The sequence below is a fragment of the Octopus bimaculoides genome, chromosome 14 (assembly GCF_001194135.2).
Source record: "Octopus bimaculoides isolate UCB-OBI-ISO-001 chromosome 14, ASM119413v2, whole genome shotgun sequence".
Taxonomy (NCBI): Eukaryota; Metazoa; Mollusca; class Cephalopoda; order Octopoda; family Octopodidae; genus Octopus; species Octopus bimaculoides.
The window spans coordinates 58987561-58987764 of NC_068994.1; positions in this window are offsets into that span (position 1 = coordinate 58987561).

The window sequence follows — 204 nt, forward strand, 5'->3', positions numbered from 1 at the left end:
ATATATATATATATATATATATATATATATATATATATATATACACATATATATGTTATGAGCGAAAGTGGTGTCAATTAGACAGTGAGTAAGTGCTGTGCATAGACCATAGATATCCAGGAAGATGCGGGATAAAGTGGTGCAGACTTACCTCAAGATGTTGAGCTTTAGGGAGGAAAAAACAAAGGACCGAGATAAATGGCG